At 36.5% G+C, this 12,577-nt stretch overlaps 1 protein-coding gene across 1 annotated transcript in view; it reads right to left on the bottom strand.

The window, feature by feature from the left end:
• VEGFC (vascular endothelial growth factor C) overlaps positions 1-12,577 on the bottom strand; it is a 71,092-nt gene that overhangs the window by 17,647 nt on the left and 40,868 nt on the right. The gene's annotated exons all lie outside the window — the stretch shown is intronic.

Raw genomic sequence — 12,577 nt, 5'->3', positions numbered from 1 at the left:
AAATTTTGAATGCTTAAACCTCAAAACATTTAAATGATGTTCATGTTATTTAATATCACATACTCTTACAGTAACACCAAGTTTTTCCCATGTTCCCTTAGTCACGGAAAGTCAAAACACCCAGAAATGCAAAACCAGTTAAAAAAAAACCCAAAAAACACCAAACCAAGAAACTAATTACTGTTATTTAATATCTTTCTAGGGTACTAGAATCTTAATAAGCAAATTCTATTATAAAGCACTACTCTTTAAATCAGTAGGACACGAGGACTTTGGTACCCTGAAGAATCTAAACCTCACACTCCCTTGCTGTTTCAGGAGTAGCCTCAAATCCTGTAATCTTGCTTTCTTGTATTGCTGGCCTTTACACAAAGTTATTGCAATTACAGTTTTCCAAATGACTGAAATTTACATTCCAATTTATCACTTATCAGGAAGATTCCTCTGTTTCTCTCAGATGAAACATATTGCATCAAAGGACTGGTGTTATCCCCTGCCCACCTTTCTCATTCATGAATTGCTGACTTCCCAACGAGAAAGGCAGTATGGAGAAAAAAGAGTATTGAAGAACCTTTAGCTACCTTCTCAGCCTACACGGCCCTTAGATGGCAGTATGAGACACAAAATATAGAGGTACACTTTGTCCAAAATGCATCAACTGGCTGGAGACTCTAGTTTAGTACAAAACTGTTGCTCTAGTCAAAAAACCACCAGGCTGTAAGAGTGTAAAACATGCTTAAATGCAGAAATACAAAACTATATAAACTGAAATTGACAAATTCTTATCTGACTCCCCAACTAACAAAAAAACCCCTTTCAGTTCAATGATTTTGAACATTATGTGAGTAAAACACTTAGTCAGAACTAGCTCACCCGAGTCAAAACTGTTCCTTGTCTCACAAACAACTACCAGGGTACAAAATGGCATGTATGGTTGCATCTACTTCCTTATCCAGTGTCAAATACAGCTGAAACACCTCAGGATAAGGGAAATTCACAGAACTCATTTCTGTAAACACACTTATGTACAGAACTGTAAGGTGGTGAGGCATTGGAATAGGTCACCCAGAGAAGTTATGGATGTCCCATCCCTGGAATTGTTCAAGGGCAGGCTGGATGTAGCTCTGAGCAACCTGGTGTAGTGAAAGGTGTACCTGTCCATGGCAGGGGAGCTGGAGTTAGATGATCTTTAAGGTCCCTCCCAACTCAGGCCATTCTGTGATTCTAGGATTCTAATACCAATTTTAAATTCATTTTATATGATGAAGTGTTATGAAATTAAAAAAAAATGTTTTCACTGAAGCCTTGCTAACCACAGTGTCCTCGCAGATGACTTTGTCCTGGGAGGTTTCAACAACCAAGCTATTGTCTCAAAAATGTGCCCATGCAGGTCTTCATCTCTTTCCTTGCCACCACAGGAATGGCCATTCCTGACCCAAGCCATGCATCATCAGTTTCTGGGGGCTTGTCCTTCAAATTTACTGGTAACACAGAGAATTTCTCTCCCCATCACCCCTGCTCTCCTTGCAGAATGCCACTCAGAGTCCCAATCAGTGGGTCAGAGACCAAAATCCGAGCTTAACAAACAACTAATTTGGCTACTCACTGCTTGCAGCTCCTGAGAAGTGAGAAGTGCAGGGTTTGAGCAGCCTCACTCCTGCCAGAATGTTTCCTGAGGGTGCTGCAGCACATGGCCCTTGAGTAATGGGAAACAAGTTGCTGCACCAGCACAATGCCAGCGTTGCAAATGCATGTCTGCCACGTGATGGGAATATGCATGGCACAGCGTGTATATACTGTCACAAGGCTGGGAGCCAGTCTATTATGCAAAAGGCACAGGAAAAAAACCTGTGGTTAGCCATCCAGTAGTTGATCCTAGGAAGTCCTAGCAGATCATGGGGATAACATGGAAAGAGAATTCAATCAAAACTTTGCCACCTTTGATGAATCCTTAAAAGTCTGTAGTGCAGACTACAGTAGACAAAATGTTGGCTATTGCTGTTGCAGACATTCAAAGTACAGGCCTAGAGCATCAGGAAAATAAGTAATGAAACTCAATATTACTTTGTTGGTAGGCTGGGCATGGAGCAGGAAAGAGTAAAATTGTTAGAAATAAAGTATGTCGATGAATTCCTCTTTAGTCAGGCAACCAACTCATGTATTTTCAGCTGGAGATGGAATTTGTTATACACATTAAATATGCATGAATAAAACTCAAAATATGAAGAAATTAATGGCTTTAATTAAGCATTTTATCAAACGTAATATAGAATTGTTTTACTCATATTCCATGGGCCATAGTGCCATGTGCCTACAACCTGAGACATGGCAGCCTGGGTTGTGAGATTAAGGAAGGAGAGGCTGCAGAGCAGCACTGAGGAAAGGGACCTGGGCGTCCTGGTCAATGGCAAGCTGAACATGAGCCAGCAGTGCTGTCCTGAAGTGCATCAGCACAGCATTGCCAGCTGGGCAAGGGAGGGATTGTCCCACTCTGCAGTGGGGCACCCTCACCTCAAGTGCTGTGAGAAGTTATGGGTGCCACAATATAAAAAATACATCAAGCTATTAGAGAGTGTCCGAAGGAGAGCCATGAGGTTGGGGAAGGTTCTGAAGTGAGTGAGGATACTTGGTTTGTTCAGCCTAAAGGAGACTGAGGGGAGACCTCACTGTGGTCTTCAACATCCTCACAAGGGGAAGCAGAGGGGCAGACATTGATCTCATCACGAGACCAGTGACAGGATTTGAGGAAATGGCGTGAAGCTGTGTCAGGGGAGGTTTAGGTTGGATCTCAGGAATAGGTTCTTCACCCAGGGGATGGTTGGGCACTGGAACAGGCTCCCCAGGGAAGTGGTCACAGCACTAACCCTTTCTGAGTCCAAGGACTGTTTGGACAGTACTCTCAGGCACGTGGTGTGACTCTTGGGGCTGTCCTGTGCAGAGCCAGGAGTTGGACTTGATGATCCTTGAGGATCCTTTCCAACTCAGCTTATTCTATGATTCTCTGAAGTACTCATTTAATGTGAACAAAAGGAAAACAATTTCTGGAGTAGATATATAAAATTACTTTTAAAAAATCATCGTTATTGCATCTGAATTATTTTCTGCTTATTTTAATAAAGTTATTTGTTTGTAAAGATGGCTTCCATTGAAATTTACACCATGGAAAACTTTTGTTCTCTCCCTCTTCCAATTTAGAAAGAAAAGAGAAGGAAATACATATATCTGTACTAAATACACTACACCTAGCATCCAGAGGTAGGGAACAAAAAAAAGCATAGAAAATATATGTTGATTTTTCAACATGCTTACAGTGTTACCTTGACACAAAGATCAATGATCTCTTCCTGTACATCTATGTATTTTTTAACTGCAGCAAATTACTCTCATGTATGAAAAATTGTTTAGAGGAACATTTGTTTAAGGAACTTGTGATTTAATTTTGTAGAACAGCCAAACATCTTGTTGACATGAACATCAAACGAAATCTTAAGTTCTGGATGATTACAAGAGTGTGTCCTGCATATAGGATAAGCATCAGATCATTAAGGATCATTAGAAAGAGTTTCCTAATTTTTAAGAGAAGAATGAATCTGCTTCTGTAAATATAATATTAGTCTGGCAACATTTTTGATTTTGTGAAAACTTTGGTAAGCTCACAAAAATATACTGTCTTGGTCCAAATCTTTTATTCTTTGCTCTTTCTTAATTATGCATTGGCTTGTAGTGTAGGACACTGGATTTACATTGCAAAACAATTTTGAGACTTAAATGCCTATTTAGAATATACAATGAGACAAAGCAACATCAACAAAAATGTCCTAGAGATCAGAGAAGCTCTCATTTTTCAGTCTTATGCAAGTGCAGATTAGTGAAGTTCAGAAAGAAATATGGTTTGTAGCTGTAATTACTGTCACCAAGCTAGTTATTCCCAAATGTTAAGTTCAAAGGGAGGAAAAAAAAATAATAGAACATTAACATCGGTTGTAAGAAGAGATATTCTGTGACTTCTAGGACAGAAGAAAGCTTTTTGATAAATGTAAACAGTCAGTTGATTTTCATATAATTACAGAGCGCTCCTGATGGAATCGTGGACCAACTGCTTAATGTTTTACTGGTAATGCATTCTGGAATTTATCTTATACATTAAGAAGGAAGCAGGAAATAGTGTCAAGAGTGATTGCACAGGAAGGAGTTTTCTCTATCCTGTGCTTTCTATTTTCTTTGCGTTTTCAAGTCAGTTAAGAGATTGGGGTTTGAACTTTCTTTTTTTTTTTAATCACCACCACTCCCTTCATAAGTGTTTATCTCCATCCTTTGGTTGACCATTCTACTATTTTTGTCATTTTTACCTATTATCAGTGTTGTCCTGCATGAACACCTAAAATCACTAGCAGGTATATTCTAATGAAAGACACTGATTAAACCTTCAACTAGCCAAACTCTACAAGATGATAGGTGGTATTAAGCAAAATAACAACCTAAAAATACGAGAAAGAATGGAGAATACAAAAAAGATACACTTCTCCATTTCATTAATTTCACATTTTTCATGAAGGGCAGGGGAAATGACAAATACATATAAATAAAGGAGTAAAGCTTGATGACACACGATCTCTTGCTTATTAACTTATTTAACTTCAGAGCATTTTGTTCTATCAAAGTATTTTTTCACCATGTGGCTTTCCATTACATGGTATGTCCAGTTTTTCATAAAATTATGGCTTGCAAGGGAAAGGGCAGGATACCAAATAGGCTCTATAGCCATTGACAAAGTCAAACATATAGTAGATTTTCCATGCATTACATTACTTATCTTTCATATGTCCCCAGTGTTTGCCTCTATTATTAATAACAAAGGTCAGAACACTTAATATTTGGCAGCGTGCTTGACACATAATTGATGGTGCAATATGCTATAATGGTACTTTATGTATCTGCTCTGACTACAATTGTCAGCTCATTTCATTTTCAAGGATTTTGTTGACAATTCTTAATAGGAAAATGCTGTCTACAACCCCCTCCATTTTAAGATACTTATAATCTGTATTTATTGATTGACTGAAATGGATTAAAAATCAAGTATTTAAATCTGAATGTTGAAATGATTTGTAAGCAAATGGAAATATTGCAAGAGAGGAGTATTTGTAAACACTTCACTTGCATAATAATTTATTGCAATTTTCATGTATTTCAGTGCTAGGTTTTTTGGAAGTTGATGCCAGTAAAAAAAAATTCTAATTGAAAATTGAAATTATAGTTAAGAATTAAATTCAACTTTTATGCCCACTTCTATGGTCTTACTAGAAAAGCCCTGATTTCGATCTCCCATGCACCCATTTGCCACCAGCAAACTTGGATGACTGCAGTTCAAACTAAAGTTACCATTCAATACAGCAACAAAACAGTGCTTTACAGAAGCCAAACAGTGAACATAAATTTTATTTCACATCACTTCAAATAAGTAGAAAGACCACTGCAGTTAATATGAACCAAATCAAAACATCATGAGAACGGCCGAGAGATTAGAATCAGTCTCTGATCCAAAGAGCCTACAAAGCACATCAGACAAACCTAAAAAGTAAGAATCAAAGTACAAAATAAATAAATGAAACAGTCTGAACTATATTATGCTTTAAGTGACTTCTATTCACCATGGCATTTTAAATACTAAGGATAACATCAGGGAAAGAAAACAAATAAATGGCAGGAGTGAGGGGAGAGAATGTACAAAGTAGATAGGCAAGGAAAAATAAATTATTTGGGAAGAAATTCAAAAGAGAATTTGCTAAGGAAGAAAAAGACATTGACTATAAGGATAAGCTTAAGAATACAGAAGTTTCACTTCTATATTACATATCACATCTTTTTTCTCTTGTTTGGGCCATTTTTTGAGAGCAAGATGCATAAACTGCAAGAAAATCATCCTAGGTTTATACTATTTAATATTGCTCCTCCTGTTTATAAGTACAAGTATTTGAGCTGAGGTAGGTAATGTAAAATTCCCATGTTAAGGGAAATTTAATTTTTTGCATGCCAGCATTTTTAGGGTGATATTTTACTTAGATATTGTTAGACAGTGCTGGAAAATATATCTAAGTTCATAGATTTGCGCAAAGGTACTTAGCATTAAGTCCTTTAGTGAAATATTTAGCTCCTGCTGAGGTTCTGAAACATAGCTCTTGGCTGGTACTTATTCTTCAAGTACCTGCCTTCCTCAGTGGTTCTCAACCTTCACTAAAAAAATGCCAGTACTTTCATATATTCAACGGGAATTAGTTATGAAAATACTTTTTTTTTTTTAATCTGATTTTGAATTCCCTGGGAAACAGAGAGAAAAAAAAAATTTAGTTACTTTCTAAAGCAACTCTGTAGTCTGCTGCCTAATTGCTTTAAAAACTCAGTTTGGACAGCCAGTTCTCACAGGTTTCTACAAACTTGGGCAATTAATACCATTCCTGACTATAACAGAGAGCAGTTTTGAGAAAGAGGATTTGTGGCACCTTAGCTAGACTCTTTTGGGAAGCAATTTCACAACTAGATTATAGTAACAGGAAAGGTTTTGTTCTCACACACTTCGGCCTGATCTTTAAAAATCTGTGTTGTTCCAAAGCAGCCATGTTCAACCTGTATTCCTAAACCCATGCAGAGTGTTTCTAGGAGTACAGCAAATTGTAATTGAAAAATAAAATACAGAAATCAAACCCATTATCAATAGGCTTAATTCACTATTCAGGAGCTTTCACTAGGTAAGCCCACAAAAAGGTCAAAGGCTGCAAATATGTGGGATAACCATTTGCTAAGTGCAGCTGCATCTGGATTGTTTAATGTTCAAAGCCTTGTACTGAAGCTTCCAGCTAGCATTACAGACAGACTTGGAATCAATAAGGATTTGGATTATTGCTGCTGAAAAGCTTACATCTGATTAAATCTTGAAGACATCAGGCAGTGCAATCTGTACCAGATGAGATTTGTGTATTATTTTGTTGGTCATCAGCAGCTCCAGTTACCAGTGGTGACAAATGTGTGGATCGCCATGCATGACCAGATGCATGACTAGAAGAAAGGGAAAACCCCTTGTAAGTAAAAAACATTTGTAAAGTGAAAATAAAGGACAACACTGTGATAACTGCTGAGATGTCAAGGTGATTAACAGGCACAGAATCCCGGCAGAAAGGAGACAGCTAACGGAATGAGAATGCCAGTGCCCTCTGCAATGCAGCCACCACAGCCAGCAAGGTTCTGGTGCTGACTGCATGCACTCCATCTACAAGACATCTGGGTTGAGGCCACATGGCAGTTCTGTAGAATTTGACACATTATAAAAACAATACGTTCATTTTGAATACTTTTAAGCAACTTTTAATTAACACTGACAAAAGCAAACCACACAATTCTGAAAAGAAAAACTTGCAGTCCTACTAGAAATCCTCCTCATTATAAGACTTTACTCTCTCAGAAAAGGATAAAATGCCAGTTAGGCTTTTTACTTAATATGGTCTGAATATGGCTGTTTTTTCAAAATACCCTGCAACCTCTTGTTTTCCTTTCAGCAGTCACATGTATCCTATCAAAATCAGCACAAAAGAATAAACTATCAGGACTTTCAAATAAGATTGCTTATTCTCAATCTTTGCTTAGCTTTCATTGGCATTACCATTATTAACAACTACCCTTAGCTTTGTCAGAAAAAAATCAGACAAATATAGTCTTTTTCTGAAGAAAATTATTAACATAGCACTGCAATGAACTGTCATCACTTGAGCAAGTGTAACACAGGCAGTGAGAATTAAAAACTTTCTCAGTATCAAGTTGGCAGTTACTGAGTGGAGAGGTAAGGGGCAGCTCCTTCATTTTGATTTCAATTCTGAGACACTGCTTGAGCACAGTACCTGAGCTACACGAATGTATCCCAGACCCTAATCAGTCAGTGAGTAGGAGTTCTGGCTTCCTATCAAGTGAGTGGCTTCAAGAAGGCAGTAGGTAGTTTTTACGTCATGTTTTCTATTTACAGGTCAATTGTTGGTAAAAAGAGGTTTCAGTAAGAGTAGGAATAATAAATTTCGCATTTGTAAGAACATTTCTGAGTTATACTGAACACATAGGTTCTCACTGTGATGAGAGTATTCAGTTCTCAATTCAACACTTTTGCTTATTCTTGAATTTTTGAAAATGAAGTCATTTATAAGAGAGAAAGATTACATGAACACGTTGTATCGTATCATTGTTGAATAATTTCCCTCACTACTAAGTAACTTTCCTTTTCACCAAGTTTTTAAAATCACTATTTGAAACACTGAACAAATATAGTTAATCTATGGTCTAAATATTTAGCAACAGGTCACAGAAACTTCTTGAATTAATTATACTTTTAAAATGGTTCATAAAACAAATAATTTCACAGGCTGTGAAACTAGATCATTGAATTTCAAAGACAAACTTGAACTTTATTCCTAAACAAATGTCTTAATCTAAAAGGACATGATTTCTGTTTTTTTAAACAAATCTTGCACAGTTTACAGATCTGTACAGAAATATTAATTACTAGACCACCTACTTTGTCACTATTTCAAAAAATATTCCAGCCATAAACACAACACACTATTTAAAATTCAACAAAAACTAAAGAGTAATGAGTAAGTTATAACACAGCAATTTTAGTTGAAAACTCTTAGTTTTAAATTATTACAAACAAGTTTTTTATATATGAAAGAGGAAACACTTAAAGGTCCTCAGAAACCTGTGCATTTTATTAAATTTTAGGGTTTCTAAGTATATGCCATTAAAATTACATTATTATTGGTTTATGTTATTTGGCATCATATTTTTTCAGTTTATTTGACACAAGTCTATTTAATAAGCCAAAGTAAAACACCAGACTAACAGATCAGACAGGTTTTGGAAACTAAGGTATTAAATTGTGATATTTCATTAATGAAAAAAGTACCAGAAGAAGCTTTTATTTTTGTTATCAAGCTACTACTTAAATATTTTATGTAAAGGATCTTTGCTAATCCAGGCAAAAGAAAGAGGTCATCTGAATTTTTATCCTCAGTAGATATACAATTAAGAGGACCTGCTACCCACAACCTGCTTGTGCCTGTCCTGATAATTTATGGTGGAAATTTGTTCCACTCTGAATTCTGTGTGGAACATCCTCTGGACCACAGTTCGACACCTGTTACAGATAAGTTATACAGAGAAAAATCCATTTGTTTAGACATTCAGCCTGTAATACTTTTTTTTTTTTCATTTTTGCTTTCCATGATTGGCTAACTTCATTGCAAACTGCAGTATAAAAGATCAGTAGTTCTGTGGAGCTGTCACATTTGTTCTGAACTATGAGGAGCAAAAAATGATAAAAAAATGAGGGTCTTTGATCACAAAACAAGAAATAATGCTTGTGTATCACTAAAGGAGAAAGCTTATTGTACCATGTAAAACCTGACAGGTATTAAGAGATTTGCCAGCAAGCCATGAGAGATAGGGAAAGGCAAATGAAACCTTAAGAATGGCAAATCCAAGAACTAAATTGAGACTTGGTCACAACTCCCTTTCATGCAACTAAATCAGGAGAAATGTATGTTGCCCATTATTTTTGGCTTAAATTATTCTGAATAGCGTATTGTACAGCAATGTTACTTAGAAAGGATCAGGGAACATCAGCAGTATTAAAATAGATGCTAATTTACACTGACAGGACAGAGTAATCCAATGCTGAACACAGTATGCTATCAGAAGAGTTTTTGAATAAGGTTTGACTGCAGAATGAAGTTACTGCAAGAAGCAGCCCTGAGGTATGTGCTTCCACTGAATGGCAAGAACCCATATGACCCCTGACAGAAGATACAACATTACATCTTGAAATAGATTATAATTACCATTAGTTGTTGAAACTTGTCCTATACCACCTTGCTGAGCTGCCTCCATTCTTATCCAGGCCCAGAAACTAATGAAAAAAAAACCAGACTTATATGGATTATATAAATTAAAAGGAGACATACAGAGAGCAGGTGAAAGGGAGAAAGAGGTCTAGTTATTCCAAGTCTGTGGAGAGATGTAAGGAATACACTTAAAATTAAGCTAAGCATAGGCATAAACCTTACTGTTACATTGAAATATTTACTCATGTTAAGCTTTTTATCTGCTCTTAGAAGTAAAAAATGGGTTTGTATCATTGCATTTTGTAGTCACTTGGTCACAGAGTCTTGAACAGAACTTTAGGTAAAGAAACCCAGTCAGGTTTGTGACATGAAAACAGGAATGGGAGAAGAGATAAGGGAGTAAAAGTGGGTTAGTACTATGACTATGCAATGCCCAGTCTCCAACCAGGAGATTTTATTCTTCAGCAGTAAAGGTACACATCTTGAGATGACAGATTCTAATACAAAAAGAAGAAGAAGAAAAAAAAAAACAACAAAAGGCTCTCAACTTTCTGAAAAAAAAATAGATCCTGTTATTTTCATCATCATCTTCAAAATCAAAGGTTCTAGAAGTTTTCTTGGGTTTTAGCAGGACAAAGTGTCAAAACAGGAGAATTTATGCAGAGAGAAATTTCAAATTCTCCAGCTGGCAACCTCTCAGGAAGTGCTTTTCCAGCCATAGGAAACCTCTTCCTAAAGACAATCTGGAAAGATTACTCATAATGGTTTTCATATAAAACCGTGATGGAGTTATATGCACACAGAAACAATGCAGTAGAAGGATTCCTTTTATTATTTTCCCCAGTAGATTATTGCAGGTACCACAAAGCACACATATGTCTTTACAAGATTGCAGTCCTGGACAAAGGAATTTTGGACACACACACAGTAATAGCAAGAGCCCATTATAATCACTGAGGTCACCATTTACAGGACCAGACCATGAAACAACTTCTGTTTGTTCTTGCATGTTTCTAACATTTCTTTTACAGAGAACTGCTATTTCCTCAATGCTTTAACAGCAGCTCTTTTCAAACAAAGATTCAGACACAAGAAGCGCATGTCTCATTAGAGTAACTGGCAGTGAGAATGACATTTCTGGTATGCTGAATTAAATTTTGCTTCAAAAGAAAGTGTTTTGTTTATTTTCAAATTTATTTGCACGATTGCAAAAGAAGGAAAAACATAAATGAATTATTTTTAAGGACATTTTGTTTCATATTGGAATAGTTCTAAAACAATTTGGAGAGCAATTATTTATTTAGCTTTATAAATGTGTATAGCAGATGCTACGACATATTTTTATTAGTTTAACTAGAGGCTATTTCTGACACCTCGCAATAATTTCCCATGCTCTCTTACATTTAAGAAAAGTCAGATAGTTGCCACTCTCAATTACAAGTGGCAAAACTTGAACAGTATCTATTAAACTCCTGTTTTTCCTGAGAAGGAAAAGAATAAAGAACACAGAATTTGCTATTTCAAAAGACTAACTTTATAGAAGTGTTGCCTTAATATGTTTCTTTGCAATTATTTGCATTTGTCATTTGGATCCATTAGAACTTAAACTATGGCATAATTGTATTTCTTTTTTGAGATGTCATTAAAATTGACTGTGCCTTTAAACAAATGTACCCAGATGCTCTGGGTACAGCTAATCACAGGCACAAAGGCCCAGTCAAGGTCAGGCTGCAACTTTGTCTCTAATTGCCCGGTTATGCATTCCTCGTTCACGCAAATCTTCTACTGACTTCAATGGGATTTTTGTTTAGTGAGGATTACAGGATTCAGCCTCCTAGCTTAACTACTGCATCTATACATCACTGTGTGTAATATGTTCCAGTCCCTACAGTTACAGTATCAGTAGTTTTACTAGCCCTAAATATCATGTTGAGCTTTTTAAGACTTGTATTATCCCAAAGCCTTAAAATGCAGTTTCCTTTTTCTATCCTTTTCTTTCTCTGTCTCTTCCATGGAGACTTTAAAAAATAGTTACCTGGAAGCCCATATTTCTCTTACTGCTGCTATACTTCTCATTTCAGGCATGTTAATTTGCTTTCTAAACCTACTGACCTAACTACTACATCAGCCATTAAAACACAAAGACAGTAAGTTTCCTACTCCAAAGTATTTCTCTTAAATTCTTGGTTACATTTCAGGTCCTTATTAAAGCAATCTGGTGATTTTTACATGGTCTTACCAATGCCCATAATAGCTTTTGTTGACTTCTCTAAACATTTTTGCTTGGCACAGCATGTTTGTATGATTAATTCTCAATTCCATTTTTTTACGTGTTTACATCAGATTTCCTGCAGTCTTCCTAGTTTACCACACAACATATGTTCATGAAATATTTTTTTCATCATTATGCAAACACTACAATCTAGACAGAGTGCACGCCATCATTTTTTATCAGACCAGCCGTACAACTCAAAGACAAGGGTGTTTCTATGTTGTCAGTTCAGGCCTGTTGGTCTCTTCCTCATCCAAACTGAACACATGAGGAAACCCAGACACAGCTGACAAGACAGTTCACTCAAGCGCCTGATTCTAACAGCAGAAAACAAAACTCCATGAGCTTGTCCCCAGCACATTGCAGCTGCTCTAGCAACAAAAAACCCCCTTTGTCACCTCCCAGGGCGTGCAACAGGCACCTG

Source organism: Corvus moneduloides, chromosome 5 (genome assembly GCF_009650955.1).
Source record: "Corvus moneduloides isolate bCorMon1 chromosome 5, bCorMon1.pri, whole genome shotgun sequence".
NCBI lineage: Eukaryota > Metazoa > Chordata > Aves > Passeriformes > Corvidae > Corvus > Corvus moneduloides.
The sequence above is the reverse complement of the archived record's forward strand: the minus strand, read 5'-3'. Positions and strand labels throughout refer to the sequence as shown.